Consider the following 25,734-nt stretch of genomic DNA (forward strand, 5'->3'; position numbering starts at 1 on the left):
AACAATTCAACTACGTTGTCATGTATTTTCTTACATTCCATTTCTGCGTTTAAATTACTTGACGATAAGGATCATATTATGATCAAAATGTAATGTAATGACTGCTAAACTTATTTGAAGACCTTTGAAGTACCTGTCTAGCTGGTGAGACATGCTCGTGTAATGTCTGATGCTCTCTCAGATTAGGTTAGAGGTCATGTCTTCATTGTGATGTACATTGCAATAGACAGAAGTTAAGACATGATGTAAGATACTGTACAGGGTGGCATGTATACTGCTTTAGATGGACTAAACAGCTGAGGATGTGGGTTGAGTGCAGTAGTACCGGACAGACCCAGATTTGGAGCCAGAATATTTAGAGCAGGGGTCCCCAAACTACACCCCGCGGGCCGAATGTGACCCACCAACAGATTTGGACCGGCCCTCTGAACAACACCTGAGACATATTAACAATTTTCTTTTAAATATTCTCTTCTTCACTTATATCATGTCTATATTTGATAATAACTATTGGCTTTCAGACAAAGTTCCCTAAATTATTGCCTAATTATTTGTTAAATTCACCTACCAACAGAATGGTATCCTCAACATAACGTACAGCTGACGTGCGAACCAGCGGAAAATTTCAAAGAGACTGCAAAACTGCCAAGCAGTTGGGAAAGATAAAGGTTAATTGATATGCATAAGTAAATGTTTTGATTTTGAATAGCACTCGATATGAAAAATTGTCATCATGACAGTAATAACAATGCCCTTTAAATAGCTATATCTCTTGAAAAGTAATCATTTGTCTCAGTGGCGGAGCTACACTTTAAAAACAGGGGTGGCAAAGGGGTGTCAAGGTAAAAACAAATTATTTTCCACAAAATGTATATAGATTAAATTAAAGTTGTTTATTTTCCAAAATGTACACAATTATATATGTATTAAGTATACAGCAAAAATAGAACAACAAGTATTCAAAGTGCTCCTTGGACTAATCAAGTCCAAGAGAAAAAACTGAGGTAAACTTGGACCTGTCAAAACAAGGCAGGACTAGGCAGTTGTACACATTCAAACATGTACTACAAGAATAATAGTAGAACAACAATACAACAAAAAACATAGAGCCCTTTAACACTGACTCTAATGATAAACTTCAATAGTTGTACCAGGTATAACCTGCATCTACACATGGTATGGCAACACCAAGTTCACAAATACAAACAATCAGATTCAGAACAGCATAATTCTGCGGTTCTGGTGAGATGAAGCAAAATGTTTTACACACCTCATGAAGAAACCATAATTTGGAACAATTTGCTTGTTATTATTTACCATGAGTACACCGTAACTAATAATACAAATACTAAAGTAATACATGACGACAAAATCTGAGTATATTGAGGTCTAGCCTATTTGACAACACAAGGAAAATTGCTTAAAGACATCTAGACATGTTATGTTAAGTAAGGGATAATGTATAGCGAGGCGGTTGTTATAGCGAATACAACACCGACAGGCTGTGTAGGAGCCCGGCGTGAAGCGGAGGGATCTTAAATCAGCCCGAAGGGGTTTTATTCGCTATAACAACCGCCTTGCTATACATTATCCCGCTTATTACATGGCTACCTACCAAATAAATAAATAATTTGACACAACATATTGATTTAAAAGAGAGTTTATTGATTTAAAATCTATTTATATTGCTTCCGCTAAAGAAAATAGTCCGTTCAGTCTCTACGGTTAGAATACTGCGTCCATGGCAAAGCTCTGTTTTTCATGACAAAGGTCTGTTATACTAAGATTAGTGCTGCATTACACGTGCCAATATGAATAAGCCTACCTAATGTCTGTGATTGTTGCTGAACATTTGCTAACGACATGTTTTAAGCATATTCACACAGGCGTCACAGTATTAGTCAGTCAGTTTCACGACTAGTAATGCTCATGAAGTATTAATGCTAAGCACTAAAGTGCAACGTCTCCCTTACTTCCCGTTTAAACACTACTTTGTTTAATTTAATACCAATAAAAGCCGTGCATACCAGCAAAATGCTCTTCATCGATCCCATGTGCTGTCGGCGTTGTTTTGCAGCTGTTTGGAGCACGTCATGAAGGTTCTGCGTGTCAGCTTATCCAATGAAAAGTGTAGCAGCAACAGCACGCTTATTATTTAGTTATCAATCAATATGTATGTGTCCTATTTATATATTATGATGAATTGAATAACTTCTTTATGTTTATACTTAAAGTTCTAGCATGTGTCTTTTGAGTCAAACATACACAGGGTAGCCCCACAGTCTCTACATGTCTTTATGTCCCTGGAAAATAGTACCGAACATGTTTGTCCAGCTGACTATGGTCACATGGGTCACAGCAGGCCCTTCTATGATCAGATCTCAGTTCAAGCATTAACTCAGTCATATAATACTGTTTAGCTGACCTTGAATCTCAACGTTGAAAATGTTTTTTAATTGAACTGATCATATTAAGAAGACTTGAACTATACAGTACTGTAGAAATGCTGACATATGACTTGCTTGTTTCACTTAACCTGAGACTTCTGCTGTCATATCATATGTTATGAACTGGCCAACTTCTACTGATTTAACAGGAAATAACATTCTTCAGTAAAACGTCCTTCGATTTATTACATTACCCTTGGGACTTTTAGACTATTAATGATGTATAAAGACCAGACCAGGAGTCAGGGTGTATTGTTGAAATCTGGTAAATGTGCATTTTCTTTTTATGCTTCTTGGGCATGGAATGAGCTGCAAAATGTACTTAACCTTTACTTTTTGTGGTGCCGTCTTGACCAGGTCTCCCTGGAAGAAGAGAGCAATATTTTTTTAATTTTCTTAGTCTACAGGTTTTATCTCTAAATCTCCCTAAAACGCACAGTGTTGTGTGCAGCAGTAAATAATTATATCCCTAGAGTATATTTGCTTGTTTGTTGGAAATTCTCACCTGCTGGTACAGTAGATCCACAACCTTCCTCAGGCCTGACTCCATCCAGCAACATGACTGTTTCTGTTTACGATATACTGGTGTATTTATAATCATACAATTTCTTTACAAAGGTTTACAATTTTATATACATTTTCTTTTATTATTTTTGCATGTTTGTGTGTGTTATGTGTAAATTAAGTTTGTAATGCCAGCAATATTCAATCGACACTCGCTCAGGATATAACCATATAAAAATATTTATCCTAACGTACAGTAATAAATGAACCCAGTACTGCAGTAAAATGTTTCAACTATCTGAGTTTTTCCATCTATCTGCGTATAACTATTAAAAGATTAAAGTTTCTGGCATACTCTATTGTGCCATTGCTTTAACAGCACATTTCAGTACATCAAGTGACTGTGTAGGGCTTTAGCATCAGCACGACACAAATGGGTGTTGACTCCCTATAGTCACTCTTGTGTATGTCTGTACCCATAATGACATTGAATAAACTGAAACAGATGAAGTTATTTCCGTTTTACAATAAAAGAAAAGGAAAGACTTCAACAATTGCTTTAATTTTTATATATAAAAAAAAATTAGTCCGTTTGGAAAAGTTCATAAGGCTCCCATGTGTCCTTCCACTTGGCCCCACTGGAAGACAAAATGCATTTTAAAGTGAATAAACACAAACTAACATTTGTGAAAATTTTCTCGACAAACATGGATGTTGATCTGACAAAGCTTTGTCTGAAAGTTTAAAATTACGTGAAAAGCTTTCTAGTCATTCAGACAAAATCCTTTTCTTGTAAATCTACAGTAAAACCATGTATATGTTTATGAACAGTATTATATATAAAACTTGACATGACTTGATATAAAGAGATAATTGTTGTTTTGGTTGTTAGTGTATTTTGCCTGGTTAATGGGCATTTATGGGGTGTTTTAACTGATTACTTGGGTGATATTTGTATGCATTTCTTTGGATTAAGTTACATTGAATGGCTGTAGAAGTCACAAACATACAAAATCAGACTGAACATTCAGCTACTTTGTATCAGTAAGAGTTGCACAATTTACATTTTTGTTTATTACATTTGAATAATCTGTATTTAAAATGTTGATTTTGACACAAATAGTAATAACTGTGGAGTCTTCCAATATTTATTAGCAAAAGAAGCAATATTCAGAACTGTAAACTGGACCCAAGAGGCATGTTGCATCAAACAGAATCCAACATTGCAGGGTGTTAGAGTAAGGTCATTACAATTTAAGATCATCAGATTGGAGAAGGGTTTTGAAATATTAAGTTTAGGGGGCTTTGTGAAGCGATCAAAGTAAATAGACAATTGACTGAGCTGATTCTAGGTGTGGCAATTACAATTGGAAGCCGGTGTTCTCCATGCAGGTGATACAGGCAAACATCAAGCTTTAAAAACAGTACAAATCCATCAGAGAGATAGCGGGGACATTAGGAGCAGCCAAATCAACATTTTGTACATTCTGAAGTGTGTACCAATGAGCTCAGCAACAAAAAAGGCCTTGATGTCTGCAAAAGACAAAAGCATCTTGGCTAAAACAAAATGCAGTCCAAGCACCCACAGACTCTGTTTTAGGCCAGGGGTTCCCAAAGTAGGGGGTTATAAGGCCGCGATATGATTTCCAGAAATATGTTTTGGATTATTGTAAATAGCGCATGTAATCAATAAGTGTAACAAAATATGAAAATATTAGTTAAGTTAAAAAAAAAAATGCAAATAAAAAGTCATCAGGCTCAGGAATCTCGTCCCCCTCGATCGGGACCCCTTAGGTGATTATGTCACATTAGCAACTGCATTAGGTTAGATGCAGCAGCCCATGTGCATGCAGATTATTTATCAGGCTTTAAATTTAGGAAACACTGTTCTACTGAATCAAAAGGAAAAACAACTGTAATGATTGCAACAATATGTAAGAAACCTTTGAAGAATTCTCTTTTTTATTGGTGGCTGGAGAGAAGAAGTGGGGTCAGAAGATATATCAGAAGAGATTTCAACAGGAGTAAGGATCAAAGTAACAACATCTCCTTCAGTGACACTTTTGAGATCAGTCCCCTCTGGAGTGATGGTGGAATCTTCTTCACTGAGATCATCCCCTTCTGGAGTAATAATGCTGCTTTCTCCAGTGAGGTCATTGACATCAACCCCTTCTGGAGATATGGTGGTGTCTTTTCCTCCAGTACCATTGGAGGGCTCACCACCTTGGAGTGGGTCCTCCTCAATTGCAAGGTCCCTTTGGGCACTATATTTCACTGTAACAGATACAAAAACCTTATCAGAACCTACCAAATAAATAAAAGGTCATGAAACTATTATGTATCAGCTGTCTTGATCATTTCTAAAACCACAAATCATAAGACTACTATATACTGTACAAATAAAGACCTTTGCAAATTTGGCCAGGTATTTTGATATATGCAATTTAGTAAAAGTAACACTATGAAATTTTAAATTTAAAGTTTGAATAACTGTAATGTAACATTGTAAATAAAATACAAAACCTGTCCATCCCCAAATTGTTTTTAAATAAATGATTCGCCATTATGTTGTATAAAACCTGTATGTGACTCTTTCTTCTGTGGAACACAAAGGGACCAGTGTTGTTGTGTTGTTTGTATAAGTGACATGAGGATTGATTACATGATGAAAGAATTGTTTTGGGTAATTTTTGGGTAACCCACCTTTTAATGTTTGACTACCAGTTTAACACCACAACAAGCAGCTGTAATAATACCTTTCAGAAGACATGAAAAAATATTTCAATAGTACCCTTGAATAGTGTCAAGGGTATTCTGTTCCTGTATAGTTGAAAAGGAATGTGCTGTAATGACATCCACTGTAAAAGACCCAGATGCCTTCCTTTTTCCCAGCAGGAGAAAGGGAAATTTGCCAACAGCATGCAACTTGTGTATCTACAGTGTGTCAACAAATTTAACTTCAGTTCTCAGAATCAGCTTTTTTTATGTAGTTTTAAACACTTAGACACAACAAATAGTATTCTGGTATTGTATGGTCAGATAATATGTCAAAGGTCCTAGCACCACTCAAAGATAGTAACAGATCATCATAAATTATAATATTTTGACATCTATGACGGAACAATATCTATGAACAACAAAGCCTTCATGCCTAAAGTTAGCACATAATTTAGCACAAAACAAATGAACGCTATAAAAAACTACGTTTGTCATTTTACAAATATGCAGCAGCATAAAACTGTAAAACAGTAACGTTACAAACTCGTAAGAGTGATTATACCTTCACATTATTTTGCAGTACAAACCGTTAGATTTATATTAAAAACTTCACTTAAATTACAGATTAACCTAACGTTATATACAGAACTTTACATTAACTCAACTCAACTCAACTCAACTTTATTTATATAGCGCTTTTTACAATTTTCATTGTTACAAAGCAGCTGTACATGAGACACATTTAATACAAGTATGAATTCTAAAGCAGCCCCCCCGGCCAGGCAGATAGTGCAAAACAATATGCAAACGGTGGTGAGGAACCCAAAACTCCCATCGAGAAAAAAAACCTCAGGGGAACCCAGGCCCAACCAGGGGATTCCAGTTCCCCTCTGGCAAAAGCTGCTGCCTCTGCACAAGCTCATCAGTGCTTGCACAACAAGGCTTAATAAAAATATAAAAATTAAAGATTATCATTAACAATCTAATAGCGTTTGAAATGTTGTAGAAAAAAACAAAGTTGTCGCGTCCTTTATCCAGCTCTATCCTCTTAGCACTTGTCAGGTCACCGCTTCCCATTCTCAGCTCTGCCATCAGGTCTGGGCATGAACTGCATCCTGCGGTAACCTTGGAACAAAGAGACAAGACTGGCTGAGAGTAGAGTACTGTTCTGCACTCTTTGATGCAACAAGTACATCATTTGTTGTTGGATGTGTTCCTGGTTCCGGTTGATCTAAATAATGCAGCCTAAATCCTCTGAGGATTAATATTATGGAGGTGTAGTGTATGCAAGATTAAAAAGATGAGTCTTTAGTCTAGATTTAAACTGACAGAGTGTGTCTGCCTCCCGGACCGTGCAGGGAAGAATATTCCAAAGTTTAGGCGCTAGATAAGAAAAGGATCTACCACCTGCACTTGATTTTGAAATTCTAGGTATTACCAACTGACAGGACCCCTTAGAGCGTAATGTACGTGGTGGTCTGTAATACAATAGAAGTTCATTCAAATACTGCGGCGCTAGACCATGTAGGGCTTTATAGGTAATAAGCAAGATCTTAAAGTTAATGCGATGCTTTATAGGTAACCAGTGCAAGGTTGACAGAACCGGGGTTATATGCTCATACTTTTTTGTACGTGTAAGAACTCGAGCTGCCGCGTTTTGAACCAGTTGCAGTTTTTGTAATAGGCCCGCAGGGCAACCACCTAGAAGTGCATTACAGTAATCTAGTCTTGATGTCATGAATGCATGAATTAATTTCTCTGCATCTGACAGTGACAGCATATGACGTAATTTAGATATATTCTTAAGATGGAAAAATGCAATTTTACAGGTGTTTGCGACATGGCTTTCAAATGAGAGAGTACTGTCAAATACAACGCCAAGATTCTTAGCTGATGACGAGGATTTTATGGAGCATCCGTCAATCGTTAAGCAGTATTCTTGGTTGTTACGCATAGCAGTTTTCGGTCCAGTAAGTAACAATTCTGTTTTGTCCGAGTTTAGTAGTAAAAAATTGTTACTCATCCACATTTTTAAGTCAACTATGCAATCCTTTATTCGATGAAACTGCTGGGTTTCATGAGGCATCGAGGAAATATAAAGTTGAGTATCATCAGCATAACAGTGAAAGCTAATTCCGTGTCGCTTTATTATATCTCCTAGAGGTAGCATGTATAATGCGAAGAGCAGGGGTCCCAAGACTGAGCCCTGTGGTACACCGTACTGGACTTGTGATTTGCGGGACACCTCATTGTTTATTGCTACAAATTGAAAACGGTCGGATAAATAAGACTTAAACCATTTCAATGCTATTCCGTTAATGCCGACGTAATTTTCGAGTCTATGTAGAAGTATGCTGTGGTCAATGGTGTCAAATGCAGCACTGAGGTCTAGCAGCACCAATAACGAAATACAGCCACGGTCAGACGCTAAAAGCAGATCATTTGTAACTCTGATCAAAGCAGTCTCTGTACTGTGACATGCTCGAAATCCAGACTGGAATTCATCATTAATGTCATTCCTTTGGAGGAAGGAGCATAATTGGGTTGAAACTACTTTTTCCAGAACTTTAGATATAAAAGGTAAATTCGATATAGGCCTGTAATTCCCTAGTTCTTTAGGGTCGAGTTTGGGTTTTTTTAAAAGAGGCCTTATAACAGCCACCTTAAATGCTTTAGGCACATGTCCTAATGTCAGAGATGAGTTAATAATACTAAGAAGAGGATCTATAATTTCGGGGAGCATTTCTTTCAGTAGTTTTGTAGGTATAGGGTCTAGCATGCATGTTGATGATTTAGATGATCTAATGATTTTAGACAGTTCATCGTGATCTACTGTAGAAAATAATTGCAATTTCTCCTTAGGGGTGCTGTAGTTAGTTTGTTCAGCGGATTTCACTACAGGTTGCATTGTTATAATTTTTTCTCTTATATCTTGGATTTTACTTGTGAAGTAGTTCATAAATTCATCACTGTTATGCTGATAATCAGAATCAGACGTCGATGACGACTTATTTTTTGTTAATTTAGCCACGGTGTTAAATAAGAACCTAGGGTTGTGATGGTTTTCCTCTATTAGTGTTGAAAAGTAGGCGGATCTAGACGTTTTTATTGCATTCCTGTAATTTCGAGTACTATCCTTCCATGCTATACGAAATACCTCTAATTTCGTTTTCTTAAAGTTGCGCTCCATTTTACGGGATGCTTTTTTTAGAGTCTGAGTGTGTTCACTATACCACGGTGTTGGGCTGCTATTTTTAATTTTCTTTAAACGCAGAGGAGCAACTGTGTCTAATATTTCCGAGAAAGTAGAGTTAAAATTTTCAATAGTAGTGTCAAAATCGTCAACGTTATTACTCATGCTGGATATTTTAGACAATTCAGGCAGATTATCGAGAAACGCATCTTTGGTAGTTGAAGTAATCGTTCTACCATATTTGTAACAAGGAGTTTGATTTGCAGCCGTAGGCCATTGAAGCAAACATAATATCAGATAATGATCCGAAATATCTTCACTCTGCTGAACGATTTTAACATCGTCCACATTTATACCATAAGAAAGTATTAAATCTAAAGTATGATTACGAAGGTGAGTGGGTCCTGACACATGTTGACTAACGCCCATGGAGTTAAGAGTGTTAATTACTAACGTTAATAGGCAAAATACATATGCTTAAGATATATTTAAAATAGGTTAATAAGTACACAGCAATATCGCTTACCTTGACAATATTGCGCGGGAGATCTTTGGTGAAAAAAGAAGGCCAGTGAATTAACGTTACGTTGAAAACGTATGCAAAAACTAGTGGCGTAACGCATAAAACAGCATGTTTTTTGTATGATAAATCTGTCATTTTAATGCCTGATGTTTCTTTTTATGCTGTTGATAGAACAATAAGTTAAATGATTTAATCGTTTTATAATTTAGCACTATTATTATTTTATTACTTAACAAAAATACCGTACTGATTTTTATTTCTCTGTGACGAGCGTTTCCATTGGTTCTGAAGCCAACTTGTTTTATTACGAGCGTTTCCATTGGTTCTCAAGCCAACTTGTTTTATTACGAGCGTTTCCATTGGTTCTGAAGCCAACTGGTTCTATGAGCGTTTCCATTGGTTCTGACAGCTTTCAATCACAAAAGTTTATTTGCTTCTTTGTGAACCGCGACATGTTTAAAACTTTGACTGTGTGTTTTTTATTTGACATAAACTCATGGTTAATTTATAAAACGGATAGTTCAGAGGCCTGTTGCACAAAAGTAGAATTAAGACATCCGGGATAAATGACTCAGCTGAGCTCAATGAAGACAAAACATGTGCGTCCATGCTTAATTGGTTACACAAAGACCAAGCCAGGATGAGCAGACACGGATTCATTAAGCCAGGTGAAACCAATCCTGGATAGGTGCGCGCTCACGGCTCACTCAAATAGACCCCGCCACAGATCACAGATTAACTGATTTACCATGGCAACTAGAGCCGCGTACTTTTCCCCTTCGGAAGCACAAATCCTCATGGAGGCATACGAGGAGGTAAAAGATATAATTAAGAAGAAAGGCAACACCGCCACAGTGATAAAGCAAAGAGAAAAGGCGTGGCAAAGTATTGCAGACCGCCTGAATGCGTAAATAGTGCACAATTACACAATCACCGCTCCGCTGAAACATCACAATTACAATTCAAATATTTAATTCACATCTCCAAAAACGCAGTTGTACTGTAATTATGAAACGGTGAAATTTTTAATTGAAATGCACTGCAGATATGAGTGAAATTGTGTAAAGTAACTCCATCACACTGTATAAAGCTATGATAAATTATTACTAAAGCCTTACATTATTATTTAACGTTACCACGCTCAGTACAGTTTAATCTTAGCCGTTGTACTCTGTTTCTTATGTTTTTGTGTTTCTCCTGCTTTTATTAATGTAAAGCTGCTTTGACAGAATGAAACAAGTGTGAAAAGTGCTATATAAATAAAATGTAATTGAATAAATAGATGAGCTATAATAATAATCACTTTAATTTATATAGCGCCTTTCAAAGGACCCAAGGTCGGTTGCTCACTGCACTGCAAAAATGTCTTTCTTACTTAGTATTTTTGTCTTGTTTTCAGTTAAAAAAAAAATATCTAAAAAAAATCTTAAATATTTTCTTGAGCAAAATTACCTAGGAAAATAAGCAAAAAAATCTGCCAGTTAAACAAGAGAATTTTTCTAAAATTAAGTGTTTATGGAAAAAGTAAACTTATTTCAAGAGAATTTTTCTTATTATATTGACAGATATTTTATTTTTTTGCTTGTTTTAAGCACACATTTACTTAAAGTTTATATTTTTTGTCTAAACTATACCTATTTTGCTAGGTCATTTAGCAAATCAAGAAAATACATCTTTATTTAAGTTTTTTTTTTTTGATATTTTTACTGAAAACAAGACAAAAATACCAAGTCATTTTTTGCTGTGTGACTCGATTAAATGTTCTTGTGATAACGTGCGTGCGTGCGTGCGTGTGTGCATTTAGATTAAACATGAACGGGCCAAAACAGACATGGCAGCAGGTCAAAATCAAATACAAGAACATTCTGCACAATGGTATGGTCCCTGACTAATATTTAACAAAGCACAAGCATATATTGTACCCAGAAGGTGCCTGCTCACACATTGTCTGTACTGTTTTAGCAGTGAAAAAGAATACCCACAGACAAGGCACGGGTGGTGGGTCACCAAAGGCTGACCTTACCCCAGCAGAGGACATGGCCTTGGAGCTAAATAAAGGCAGGCCCGTCTTAGAGGGGATCCCTGGGGGGAAAGAGACGAGCATAGGTTCCTCCCAAGATGCCACCCGCTTCATTCAAGGTATGTCCTTCCATCTCTACATGGGATACAACCACATTCATATTGAATCATTTTGGACTGTCTGACTTTGGTTTACCTATTGCCTTGCAGTGTCTGGCAGCACTGTGTTCCTGTTAGAGCCACCAGCACAAGCACCAGACAAAGCTGATCCAGGGAGTACTCCATCAAAGGCATACTGTAGGCCTGGCATGTCTTGTCTACTAGCTTCAATATGAATCCGATTAAATGTGATAGGGTGAAAGCCCCAGTGCAGCAGCAACAGCACATGATGGAGACGATGATGAGGAGGAGACCATCTCTCTGCATTCCAGAAGGCATGAGGTATCATGTTAAGACTGTGAAAGTACTATTTACTCTACAATGGTGAGGAGTCCTCATCAAAATCAAAAAATCTAATTTCTTATACAGGACCCAGATGCTATACAGTGGGAAAACCAGCCTGGCAACATAGTGCGTATTAATAAAAGGACACCACATCCTTCCAAATTCCAGCTGCGCTAGTTGTATTGTGTTACAGAGCTCACAAGCTATCAGAAAGTTGTATGGCAACCCCCTCCGGCACCAAATAGAACTTGCAGACATGGACATTCAGTACAAGAAGAAACAGATGGAAAATCTTGCACTGGAGTCCGAAATAAAAAAGAGGACAATTAGGAAACTGGACCTTGAAATAAAAAAACTTGAGAGGGAGGTGAGATATGCCTTCAATGTACACTGTATGCTAACTGTGACACAAATGTATTAATCATTATTTTTCTTTCCTCCCCCAGCTCCAAGAAGATGACACGGCTCAAAATAAAAATTAGGTATATTCTCGTAAAGTCAAGTGAGCCATGACATATGAGCTCTTATTGTGAGCACACAGGACGGTGGCATCTTTCTAAGGTTTTTTTTATTTTCCCAGCAATCAGTACAACCAAGTCATCGTTATAAGGCACCGGCCTCTTTTGCCCACCCCCCCAGCACCAGGTGTGGCCACTAGCCTATATGAAGGCCCAAAATTGTGTGTTCCTTTCTGCTCTGACAATGGCATGCATGGGCATGAATGGTCTTGCGAGATGTGGTGGATGAAGAAGCACTTGTGCTGAGGAGAGCCTTCAGGCGAGAAAGGGTCTTCAGGGACCGGTTGGACCCACTGGCCTTCCCTGATGACCATCTATATGAAAGATACAGGTTTTCTGCAGATGGCATCAGGTATCTATGCAGACTTTTGGGTCCCAGGATTAAGCACCGCACTGCACGGAGCCATACACTGAGTGTGGAGCAAATGGTTTGTGTGGCCTTGCGCTTGTGGAGCCTTCCTGTACTCAGTGGGGGATGCAGAACAGCTGAACAAGCCCACAATTTGCCGCACAATAAGGAGTGTGTGTCTGGCTATCAAAGCATTAGCAGATGTCTTCATCTCCTTCCCTGGCCACAGAAGACTCTGTGACATCAAAGAGGAGTTCTATAGGATTGCAGGTAAGAGGATCTGCAAATCACAGGACAACTGTTAACACATAGTAGGATACTCATTACTTTGTGTCTCAGGTTTCCCCAATGTCATTGGTGCAGTGGACTGCACACACATAAGGATAAAAGCCCCTCAGGTGCCCATGAGGCCGATTTTGTGAATAGGAAATCCTTTCACAGCATTAATGTTCAGGTGAACATAACTTTTTGATATTGTCCATTGACGAACACTCTGCATTGCCAGTGATGTGCATTGATTGGTGTAATATTCCTCATCTTATGATTTCAGATGGTCTGCAAAGCTGACTGTGTGATCAGCAATGTTGTGGCAAAATGGCCTGGCTCAGTGCATGACTCCAGAATCTTTCGGGCCTCTGAAATCTATCAGTGCCTATCACAAGGTAAGACACACAACCCCTATTTATAACCATCATGGCTGTGTCAAGAATATCACTGTGTTTATGAGGTAGTAATGATGAGATTTTGTGTTGACAGGTGAATTCTCTGGTGTGTTGCTGGGAGACAGGGGGTATGGCTGCCAGCCTTTTCTCCTGACACCTTTCACAGACCCCCAGGATGCACAGCAGGCCTACAACCATGCCCATGCCAGGACCAGGGCCAGAGTTGAAATGACCTTTGGCCTCCTGAAGGCACGCTTTCACTGCCTTCACAAATCAAGGGTCAGCCCTGTTAGGGCATGTGATATTACTGTGGCTTGTGCTGTCCTCCACAATGTGGCCTGCCTGAGGAAGGAGAGGGCCCCCAGAGTGCCACCAGCCATGGACTGGGACAATCCGGCAATCTTCCCTGATGACGACAGTGGTCGGCTGCTGAGGGACCAATATGTGTTGAATTATTTTAGTTAGTATGTGTGCTTTCAATTTTGGTTAAATATGTCCTGCGGTGGCAGAGGAATTTGGGTTTTTTTTGGGTTCGTTTTTTTACGAATTTGGCCTCTTATGATGTTTGTGCGGTATACTGTGTGTAATACAAGGCTGCAGGGAGGCTACTGCATCCATTAATTTGTCTGTTAAGTTGATCTGTATGGACTTGTCCTGCATTTATTTTAGTGTGCAGACATGCAGGGTGTGTTATATACAGACCTTTGAATGTGTATGTATCATTTTGTATAATATGCTTTGATTCTGTGCTTTCCATCTTGTAGAGTCACTGTGACTTCAGTTTCGAAAGGAGCTGATGGTTTACCTGCTTTGTTTTGTCCTTATTCAATAAAGGCACATAATGTTACACATTGTGTTTTTATATTCATATGGAATGTGTATTTGTTTATATGACAGAGTACTAGGGCCACACTGAGGAAAAAGGATAAAGTCATAAATTTATGAGGCTGGTTCTTTCTGCAGAAAAGCTACATATTCTTTTTACAGTTTTGATACTTATGACAATGTGATACTTAATATTCAGGCACATCAGCATGTCTTTCTTTATGAAACCATACTGAAGTACAATTTCACGAAATGCCCCACATCTGTCATTTTAACAACTGTCCTCCTTTAAAACAACTGGTTACAATATTATGACTTGTCTTTTTTTTCCCTCTGTGGCCCTAATATTCTATCATTTTATATATTGCCTTATAGTCTATGGGAAACTGTAAATTATCTAATGATAGCAACATCATCTAAAAATCATTATTTATCCAAAATGATTGAAATTAATGATCACAAACGTTTAAATAATGACAGTGGGTCTAGTTATATGTGATAACAATGTATAGTGAGCAGTGAAATAACTATTGGTTTCCATTTGTGGTGACTGCTGACTGACATTAGGGATGAGTTTAAATAGATCCTGGAATTTAGCCTGGTCTGGAGCAGGCTAGCTCCACAGAATAAATCTCCATGGTAATTTATACCATAACATATCCTCCTGCCCCCTATCCAGCTTTAGTGCAACCGGATTACGGATCAATTGAGCCAGGATCACCAAGATATCCTGGCTTAATCCCTTATCCTAGTTTTGTGCAACAGGCCCCGGGTCTCTGATTACGATAGTTCCCAGATATAAACAAACAAAAGGTTAATTTATTAAGCGGGTACTTCGGGTCTCTGATTATGATTGGTCCAGGCTACAAGACCCGCTTCTTTCCACTATGGCAGAATGTTGCTTGGCAACAGTTACTCGAAGAATAAATCTCACTGCACGCTGATATATTTACCACTGTGCTGCTCTAATAAAGGAGTTATGTGATACGACACACGCAATAAATCGTTGGCCGTTTGAGGATATGAATGAGTTCATGGGTTCGTAAATATATCTACGTCTTATAACTTGTACACGCGTAAACACTCTTACGTATATAGAAAGAACTCATTCGTCGATATTGTACGCATTGCGATCAGAGGCGGAGCCAGAGGGGTGTCCTGGGTAAGCGCCAACATTCATGTTTACTCATACAGCGACTTCAGTTTCAAAATGATTTCTGCAAACAAAATCCCGATGCCTAGTGTTAAAACTAACCTTATATGCGAAATTTCATTATTCTTCTGTTACTCGCATCACTTTTGTCCTGGATGTCTGAGGAGTCCAGTGCCACACTGTAAAAAATGTTCCGTAATTTTTACAGAAAAATACCGGCAGCTGTTGCCAGTAAAATTCTATAAAAAATACAGGAAAAGAATGTAAACAGCTTTGCAGTTTAAATTCAGGGCACAAACTTCAAACTGTGAATTAACTTAATACATTTGAGTATTTTATATCAACAACATTTCTTCCACCCACCTGAGTCAGTGTGTTTCAACTCATAGATGTCAATACTGGTGAAAGATTTTTTTCACATGGAAAGCAAAGGGTCAAGACCACAACTAAAGCAAACACTCTTCACCATAATGGTGACTCAACAAAACCATCAACATGTAAACTTGTGTTCATTTTCAATTAGAACTTTTGTAGACGTGCAACAGAAATAAAGTGACAGTGGTCTGTAAGTGAAGGTGATAAAAGTGTTTGTGGAGTTGAAAAAAAACTCCTTGTGAAAACTCTGGAATTTCACTGTTCATTTCCAAGAGAATTTGACAGTGTTATCCGTATTTTATGGACGTTTTTTGACAACAGTTTTCTCTGTGAAAACTACAGAATTTCAGTGTTAATTTCACAGCATTTTTTTACAGGGGTTTTCCGTAAAAACAATGGAATTTTTGGGTTAGGTCTGTTAATTTTACAGTGTTTTTCTGTATTTTTTACGGACATTATGGCTTTAATATACATACACAGCCGTTGCATATTACATACCCAGCACTTGATTCATCCTTGTTAAAACCACTTCGCTAAAACGCTCCCACACGGTACTTTTCTTTCCTACCTTTTGTTTTGTTTATATTTCTCCCTTTTTATATTTCTCTCGGATCTGATTTGCCCCCATATCTGCTTTAAGAAATAGACCGTCCTCTACCGCCACCATGGGCGCATTCGTTTTAAATTACTGCAAATTAGCGCCTGCTTTAAAATGCATTTAAAAACAAATTCGTATTTTTTGAGAAATTTTGTTAATACTGTAGATTATATCATCCAACCGCAATTAATCAGAATGTATTTTTTTATTACCCGACACACCCGTCCCGCATATCATCCGCAGCGCCCTCGGATTTAACCGCCATCCGCGCATCACTATTACACACTGACTTTCTATCATGGTCTATGGACCCCCTGAAGTTGCCTTGGTCACCCCCAGGACACCCCATGTGAAAAACTCTAGCTCCGCCGCTGATTGCGATCCATCCATGCGTAAAAATGATTACGTTTCCTAGATATAGACTTTACGTACAAATACTTACAGAAATACATTTTATGGGATAATAATTTAATTAATAATTTAGTCATTTGGCAGACGTTTTTATCCAAAGTGCACTTATTACAGGGACAATCCCCCTGGAGCAACATGGAGTAAAGTGTCTTGCTTAAGGACACACTGGTGGTGACTGCTGGGAACGAACCAGCAACCTTTTGATTTACCAGTTCAGTGGTTTAACCCACTAGACCACCATCACAGATCACGTTGAAATGCTGAACAGCGTTTGCTTTATTGATAACGTTAGACTCACTTAACGTTGTGTGTGCAAATTAATGATAGAAAAATTAAGTACATATAATTAAGTATTTAAGTATATGTATGATTTTATACCATACAAATGAAAGAAAAATTATATAATTTACGGTTCCTGACATTTTGGTTAAGATTATTTCAGTATCGCATGTACTTGGTTTGCTTCTGATTCTCCAGAATGACGATTTAATTGGTCTTTACTGTACTGTAAGTTATATACACAAAAAGCGCCTCGGTGACGTCACACAAAATACACCCACGTGTCTGACAAAGAACGTTGTTATAAAATATAGCTTTCCTGTATCGGTCCAGATATTTATGAATAATTCATGCGTCATGACAATATATGTTGCGTGTGGCAAAACGTTAACGCTATCAGTGATAGTAGGCGAGGAAAATAAAAGTCATTGCATTGAGTACCTTCGATAAGTTTGGTGACCATAAGTTTAATAGGGCTGAGTTGTCCTAATGGTCAACGTATAAGGGTAAACGTACTGATTAAGTTCACCAAAATCTACGTTAAGACATTTTAGGTGCACAAGACGTTGATTATAGTACAAAATGTTCTGTTAAAATGAAATCAAGCATCGCGTTAGTTCAGGCAGGGTGAGTTTAGATTGCTCCAGCTGACAGTCAGCTGTTCTGACATGCACCAATCCTAATTCAACACACACCACAGATTTAAATTCCCATTCATTTCCGCATCACAGTCTCTGCAGTAAATCGCCGGATCCCATCACTGTTTAACTCATCAACAGGGCTCTCAAGTTAACGCGAGTCATTTCAGCAGTTCAGATAAACCGAAACTCATTTATCACACTGAGAAGTAAGGGGATACATTTCTCACACCATAGGGAAGTTCTCTGCAGAGTTCATGGATGTCGCGAGTTATACATAAGTGTGTGTTCAGGTAAATCGTGCGATTCTTCTGCAAGCACATGGAAAGTCATTTCAATTGTATGCGATCACAATAGTGAGAGCTGATGTAGGGGTAAGCTAGCCAAATTCGTTAACGCTTGCTCACTCAACTCAAGTGTCGTTTGTTGTAGGTCGTGCGCTTCCCCCGCAAGCTTAATTGCTAGCATAATTGATAACTTCTCGTTATCAATTTGCTCATAACACTCGTGCCTTTCGTGGCAGGATGTGCGCATGCAAGGCACACTTTCTTATGGGGTTCCATTAGTGCCAAAAATGTGTCAACTGTTTTGAGCTTTGTACTATACAATTGTCTTTGTCTACGGTCATTGCCGTCTTGTTCGGGTAAATCAGTACGTCTATGGGGTTCCATTAGTGCCAAAAATGTGTCAACTGTTTTGAGCTTTGTACTATACAATTGTCTTTGTCTACGGTCATTGCCGTCTTGTTCGGGTAAATCAGTACGTCTTGACATTCATGCTGTCTGCTGATGTCGTCGTAATATGTCGTCCTGCCGTCTTTTCACATATGGGGTTCCATTAGTGCCAAAAATGTGTCAACTGTTTTGAGCTTTGTACTATACAATTGTCTTTGTCTACGGTCATTGCCGTCTTGTTCGGGTAAATCAGTACGTCTTGACATTCATGCTGTCTGCTGATGTCGTCGTAATATGTCGTCCTGCCGTCTTTTCACAGTGTATCCTTTGTTCTGTAAGCTTTACTGTCGTTTTTTCCTGTCGTCCTTGCTGTCGTCTTTGCTGTCGTCCGTTCAACTCAACTCAACTCAACTTTATTTATATAGCGCTTTTTACAATTTTCATTGTTACAAAGCAGCTGTACATGAGACACATTTAATACAAGTATGAATTCTAAAGCAGCCCCCCCGGCCAGGCAGATAGTGCAAAACAATATGCAAACGGTGGTGAGGAACCCAAAACTCCCATCGAGAAAAAAAACCTCAGGGGAACCCAGGCCCAACCAGGGGATTCCAGTTCCCCTCTGGCAAAAGCTGCTGCCTCTGCACAAGCTCATCAGTGCTTGCACAACAAGGCTTAATAAAAATATAAAAATTAAAGATTATCATTAACAATCTAATAGCATTTGAAATGTTGTAGAAAAAAACAAAGTTGTCGCGTCCTTTATCCAGCTCTATCCTCTTAGCACTTGTCAGGTCACCGCTTCCCATTCTCAGCTCTGCCATCAGGTCTGGGCATGAACTGCATCCTGCGGTAACCTTGGAACAAAGAGACAAGACTGGCTGAGAGTAGAGTACTGTTCTGCACTCTTTGATGCAACAAGTACATCATTTGTTGTTGGATGTGTTCCTGGTTCCGGTTGATCTAAATAATGCAGCCTAAATCCTCTGAGGATTAATATTATGGAGGTGTAGTGTATGCAAGATTAAAAAGATGAGTCTTTAGTCTAGATTTAAACTGACAGAGTGTGTCTGCCTCCCGGACCGTGCAGGGAAGAATATTCCAAAGTTTAGGCGCTAGATAAGAAAAGGATCTACCACCTGCACTTGATTTTGAAATTCTAGGTATTACCAACTGACAGGACCCCTTAGAGCGTAATGTACGTGGTGGTCTGTAATACAATAGAAGTTCATTCAAATACTGCGGCGCTAGACCATGTAGGGCTTTATAGGTAATAAGCAAGATCTTAAAGTTAATGCGATGCTTTATAGGTAACCAGTGCAAGGTTGACAGAACCGGGGTTATATGCTCATACTTTTTTGTACGTGTAAGAACTCGAGCTGCCGCGTTTTGAACCAGTTGCAGTTTTTGTAATAGGCCCGCAGGGCAACCACCTAGAAGTGCATTACAGTAATCTAGTCTTGATGTCATGAATGCATGAATTAATTTCTCCGCATCTGACAGTGACAGCATATGACGTAATTTAGATATATTCTTAAGATGGAAAAATGCAATTTTACAGGTGTTTGCGACATGGCTTTCAAATGAGAGAGTACTGTCAAATACAACGCCAAGATTCTTAGCTGATGACGAGGATTTTATGGAGCATCCGTCAATCGTTAAGCAGTATTCTTGGTGGGGACTTGTGATTTGCGGGACACCTCATTGTTTATTGCTACAAATTGAAAACGGTCGGATAAATAAGACTTAAACCATTTCAATGCTATTCCGTTAATGCCGACGTAATTTTCGAGTCTATGTAGAAGTATGCTGTGGTCAATGGTGTCAAATGCAGCACTGAGGTCTAGCAGCACCAATAACGAAATACAGCCACGGTCAGACGCTAAAAGCAGATCATTTGTAACTCTGATCAAAGCAGTCTCTGTACTGTGACATGCTCGAAATCCAGACTGGAATTCATCATTAATGTCATTCCTTTGGAGGAAGGAGCATAATTGGGTTGAAACTACTTTTTCCAGAACTTTAGATATAAAAGGTAAATTCGATATAGGCCTGTAATTCCCTAGTTCTTTAGGGTCGAGTTTGGGTTTTTTTAAAAGAGGCCTTATAACAGCCACCTTAAATGCTTTAGGCACATGTCCTAATGTCAGAGATGAGTTAATAATACTAAGAAGAGGATCTATAATTTCTGGGAGCATTTCTTTCAGTAGTTTTGTAGGTATAGGGTCTAGCATGCATGTTGATGATTTAGATGATCTAATGATTTTAGACAGTTCATCGTGATCTACTGTAGAAAATAATTGCAATTTCTCCTTAGGGGTGCTGTAGTTAGTTTGTTCAGCGGATTTCACTACAGGTTGCATTGTTATAATTTTTTCTCTTATATCTTGGATTTTACTCGTGAAGTAGTTCATAAATTCATCACTGTTATGCTGATAATCAGAATCTGACGTCGATGACGACTTATTTTTTGTTAATTTAGCCACGGTGTTAAATAAGAACCTAGGGTTGTGATGGTTTTCCTCTATTAGTGTTGAAAAGTAGGCGGATCTAGACGTTTTTATTGCATTCCTGTAATTTCGAGTACTATCCTTCCATGCTATACGAAATACCTCTAGATTCGTTTTCTTAAAGTTGCGCTCCATTTTACGGGATGCTTTTTTTAGAGTCTGAGTGTGTTCATTATACCACGGTGTTGGGCTGCTATTTTTAATTTTCTTTAAACGCAGAGGAGCAACTGTGTCTAATATTTCCGAGAAAGTAGAGTTAAAATTTTCAATAGTAGTGTCAAAATCGTCAACGTTATTACTCATGCTGGATATTTTAGACAATTCAGGCAGATTATCGAGAAACGCATCTTTGGTAGTTGAAGTAATCGTTCTACCATATTTGTAATTGCAATTATGTCGTCTTTGCTGTCGTCTTGATCTCTCGTCCGTTATGTCGTCCGTTATGTCGTCTTTGCTGTCGTCTTGATCTCTCGTCCGTTATGTCGTCTTTGCTGTCGTCGTTATGTCGTCTTTGCTGTCGTCTTGATCTCTCGTCCGTTATGTCGTCTTTGCTGTCGTCCGTTATGTCGTCTTTGCTGTCGTCTTGATCTCTCGTCCGTTATGTCGTCTTTGCTGTCGTCTTGATCTCTCGTCCGTTATGTCGTCTTTGCTGTCGTCCGTTATGTCGTCTTTGCTGTCGTCCGTTATGTCGTCTTTGCTGTCGTCCGCGCTGTTACATAGTATGTTAATGATAAGTTAACTTAAAGAGTGATATTTTGGGAATATAATTTTTTAGTTGTAATTTGGTTGTAGTAAAGTACAATTTAAAGTGTATTTAGTGCACTTTTGTGTGCTAAAGTGGAACAACTTCAAGTATATTAAAATTGTACTAAGTTAATGTTTACAAGCTTGTAGCTGGATTGCGGAACTAAAATTATACACTAAATAATTTTCATCCTCTAAAATAAAAGTGTTCTAATACAAAAATCAGTTAAAACAGACTCAATTGGAAATAGTTATAAATATATTTAATATACATTTTATTGACCGCATGAAGCATTCATAATGGTATACACCAGGACAATACTTTACAACGAAATAAATACATAAAAACAAAAAATCTGGCTTTTGTGGAAAAAATTTACTGTATTATTGCACATGCATGACATATAGCTTCATTTCCTGCTTTTTTCTCTGTTAGTCACTTTAGATAAAAGCGTCTCCTAAATGACTAAATGTGTCCAACTCAGCCCTGGAGGGTCACAGTCCTGCAGAGTGAAGCTGTAACCCGAATCTAACTCAACTTATTCTGCGTTCCAGACAATTCAGAAGTAAAGTTTGAATTTAGTATTATAAAAAAAACGTTTTCATTATTTCTGTATATTTGACTTATGTCCAACAGTAACTGTACGTTGTTGAGATTCATCTTTTTACATTGAGGACGATCATACACAAATATTACAACCGAAAGAAACCGTCAGTGATGTTCAAGAAGTCAACACCATTCATTTAAAGTCAGGTGGGTGTAAACCTCTGAAAATGTTTTTTGATGTACATATTGTTTTGTTTGTGAATCTTATGTTTCATGTAGTAATGTATTTCTTTTATTATTCTTTGGTGTGAAGTGAACTTTGGGTTAACATTTCTTTTGCAAAATAAGTTGTGCAGGGCAGGAAAGAGTTAAAAATAAATCTTTCAAAATACCTCTTATTTTTCCCAAATGTTCTGCATTTTCCAGGTTCTGCAAAGGTGAAGTAAACTTTTGACTTGATTTGAATATATGATATTACATTATTAAACTATAACTATTTTTGCTCAGTGGAGTTGTGAGTATATGCTGAGGTCTGTCTAATGATTGCAGAGCTTATTCCATACTTCATCAGTTATCTCTAAAATAAAGAGAGGAGTCATTGCTGGGCCTTTTTCACCCTCACCCATGTGAGGTTTTTATGTAAACGTCAGGGAATCTGAAGTGGCTGACTCCCTCCACTGTCATGGAGTTGGTGGTGGTGTGTCCCCTGAAGACCACCACTGCTGTCTCGTCTTCTGTCATCTTCTCTTTGAGGATGAGATGATTCTCCTCGCACCGGTGTGTCAGGGTATTTGTAGCACCCTCACCGCCTGATGAGGGGAAATAAACAGTTACAAAAAAACCACAGGAGTCAGAGCGGCTGTGTCTTCTGATGCTGTGTATTGACTTGAGCAGCGCGCCCCTCCCCCTCATAGGTGAACGCTGACAGAGAAAGTTAAATGTAATCAAAACAGATCAACTGATCGAAGACATTTCGTGATTAACATAAAATATGTAATATTACACACTAATGTAAGGTCCAAATAAAATACATACAAAATAATATTAACTTAAATATAAACTCGTTTGCATTGTTTATTATAACCTCCACATATTCACAGCTTACAGTTTCAGTGATCTGATCAGTTCACTCATTTTTCTGATGTCAAGACAATTCAGGTTTCAGATGTCTTTCCCAACCTGTCAGGCTTAGTTCAGCCTGACGGCAGTCTGAAATAGGCACACAAGAGGTTCGGTTAACTGGTCTACATGTACATTTATTTAAAATTGTCAATTTCTTTTACTTAATATAAAGTTTATTGTGTATTGGTGAAAACACAACTCAGCAGATAAATTTATCTTAACTATACTTCAGTAGAATATCATATTATGCATTAAGAGTTTTCATTAAAACTTCTCACCATGGGTTGTAAGTCGGCCTTAAGAAAGTTTCTTGAGTTCCTGAGAAAAGACTAAAGAGATACTAATATTGAAAGCTTTGCAGTAAGGCAAAGCTTGTACACAGAACACAATTACTAACATATAATCAGTCAATAAATGATCAATGTACCTCAATCAGTTTACATATACTGTATGCCTACCGATATGAAACTTACTGGGTGAATTGCTAACTTAGCACAACACTTTTTAAATACTTGTGACAAACATTCAATGCTAATATATATATATATATATACACGCACGCACACACACACTGAACAACACAGTCGGTCAAATGGATTGAACTTATGATAAAATAGCGCTATTTTGTTACATATCAAACGTTTGCGGTTAAAAAAAATGCGTTAACGTTTCAAGTTAGTTTATCACTTAGCAAGCTATACAACGTTACCGACAAGCCCTGTTACAAAAGACTTATAAAAGACAGACAAATATCGTCAATTGTATAGCATATTTCTTATATTAAACAACATTAACACACCTTAGCCCTGATTGGAAAGCAAAAGCAATGTGTGGTTGAAAGATCGTGGCGCTGAACTCGTGCGTGCGTCTTCTTCTTTAGGGTTTATCTGGCGGTTGGCAAACCATCTTAAGGTGCACTACCGCCACCGATTGGACTGGAGTGTAGAACACGGATTACATGGATAACTTAAAAAAATATATATATATTATATTGTCATATATATTATCACCTGTTTTTCCTAAAATTTCTGATAAAGAAATATCATGGTGTTTAACCTTTTTAATGACTGGAAAAATGTTATTCTATTATCATTGTATTGTTCGCAATAAAATAGAACATGTTCAACTGTTTCTTTATGGTTACAAAAGGTCCATTCCCACATTGGGTTGCTCATCATCTGCAGTGTGTTATTAAGCCCAGTATGACCTATTCTAAACCGTGTTATAATGTTTCCTTCCATTCTTTTCCTATGCTCTTTTCTCCCAACACCAACATGGTTTTGCATTTTATAAATGTCTCTCCCTGTTTCACTTTCATTCCACTCTACCTGCTACCGATTGTGCATAAAACACAAAAGTTTTTTGCTTCAGTTTTCAAAGGAATTTGTAGTTCTACTTGCTTTATTCTTAACGTTTGTTTGGCCAGAATATCAGCTTTCTCGTTTCCTTCTATCCCTACATGAGCAGGGACCCAAACGAAACTTACACATATACCATTCATTTTTAATTCATACGTCTTATTAAATATATCGTTGATAATATCCATTCTAATTGATGACCTGCCAGATCTAGTGCTTTCCAGGGCTGAATAGCTATCAGATGCAATGACACTGTTGTTTATTCTTCTCTCTTCTATCCACTGTATGGCTAATAATATTGCCAATAGTTCAATTGTGTAAACTGACACATTAGTCACTCTTTTCTTAATTAAAAAATCATTAATTGGAACATATACTGCTGCACCAGCAATTCCTGTATCAGGATCTTTTGACCCATCTGTATATATAAATATTGAATCCGGGAATTGTTTCTCAGGGTAATTTTTTACTATGAGACTTGCTGGAATTTCATTAGGGTTTCCTTTTAATCCCTGCTGTGTTCTAAAGTCAACTATTGGTGAGGGGAACCACCAGGGGGAATGAATGAAATTGAGACCGTATTGCTGTAACTCAGTTGCTGTAGTCCTATAATCCTTGCCCTCATATCTCCTATCCACCCAAAGTTCATCACATTTGTCTTACTATGTTCCCAACAGTCTTTTAATACACTTTTAACAGGATGTGTTTCGACATGTCCCTGTATATTAAACCAGTATGCCATCAATAATTTCATTCTTCTAATTCTTAAAGGCATTTCACCCATTTCCACCTGCATTGAAGATATGGGCGATGTTTTAAAAGACCCACTACATATTCTCAAAGCCTGTGCTTGTAATATGTCTATCTTCTTAAGATTTGATACTGCTGCAGACGTATATGCTATACATCCATAATCGAGAACTGATCTCATTACTGCCCAATATATGTTATGCAAAGACGTTCTATCTGCTCCCCATTCTTGTCCTGTCAGACACAGGAGAATGTTAATAACCTTTTTACATTTGCCCTTGATTTTATCCAGATGAGCTTTCCATGTAAATTTTTCATCAAACCAAACCCCTAGGAATCTCAAAACTTTAACTTGTGCCAAAGGTTGCCCATA

General features: G+C 37.9%; 1 long non-coding RNA gene and 1 pseudogene across 1 annotated transcript; one reads left to right on the forward strand and one right to left on the reverse strand.

The window, feature by feature from the left end:
* Positions 1-12,074: 12,074 nt before the first annotated feature.
* LOC130413814 (putative nuclease HARBI1) lies at positions 12,075-13,932 on the forward strand (annotated as a pseudogene).
* A 7,898-nt stretch (positions 13,933-21,830) lies between these two features.
* Positions 21,831-24,145, reverse strand: LOC130414287 (uncharacterized). The gene is made up of 4 exons (XR_008905588.1): positions 24,053-24,145; positions 23,532-23,582; positions 23,237-23,340; positions 21,831-22,940 (listed from the first exon to the last, which is right to left on the reverse strand). It is a non-coding gene; the product is annotated as an uncharacterized LOC130414287 (long non-coding RNA).
* Positions 24,146-25,734: the final 1,589 nt, after the last annotated feature.

The sequence above is a fragment of the Triplophysa dalaica genome, chromosome 24 (assembly GCF_015846415.1).
Source record: "Triplophysa dalaica isolate WHDGS20190420 chromosome 24, ASM1584641v1, whole genome shotgun sequence".
Classification (NCBI taxonomy): Eukaryota; Metazoa; Chordata; class Actinopteri; order Cypriniformes; family Nemacheilidae; genus Triplophysa; species Triplophysa dalaica.